Source organism: Penaeus monodon, chromosome 21 (assembly GCF_015228065.2).
Source record: "Penaeus monodon isolate SGIC_2016 chromosome 21, NSTDA_Pmon_1, whole genome shotgun sequence".
Classification (NCBI taxonomy): Eukaryota; Metazoa; Arthropoda; class Malacostraca; order Decapoda; family Penaeidae; genus Penaeus; species Penaeus monodon.
Window position 1 is genome coordinate 22,933,112 of NC_051406.1, and position 212 is coordinate 22,933,323.

General features: G+C 28.8%; 1 protein-coding gene and 1 pseudogene across 2 annotated transcripts in view; one reads left to right on the forward strand and one right to left on the reverse strand.

Annotated features, from left to right (window-relative positions):
* Positions 1-212, reverse strand: part of LOC119586613 — a 21,277-nt pseudogene that overhangs the window by 20,519 nt on the left and 546 nt on the right.
* LOC119586356 (monocarboxylate transporter 10-like) overlaps positions 1-212 on the forward strand; it is a 49,653-nt gene that overhangs the window by 2,869 nt on the left and 46,572 nt on the right. The window lies entirely within an intron of this gene.

The window sequence follows — 212 nt, forward strand, 5'->3', positions numbered from 1 at the left end:
ACTGAAAAAACCCAAAGGGGACATAGAAACTCACACTTATGAGGGCTCTTTTACTTTGTTTAGAATTTGCATGTCTAATACAGATAAGGTCTGCATTAGTTTTTTCAAAAGTGTTTTGGAGAGCGGGCACGGAAACGAGGTTCTAATATTTATCTATTTATATAAGTAAACATTTTATTTTTTGTAAAATTTAAATTTTTAAAAAATAAAAC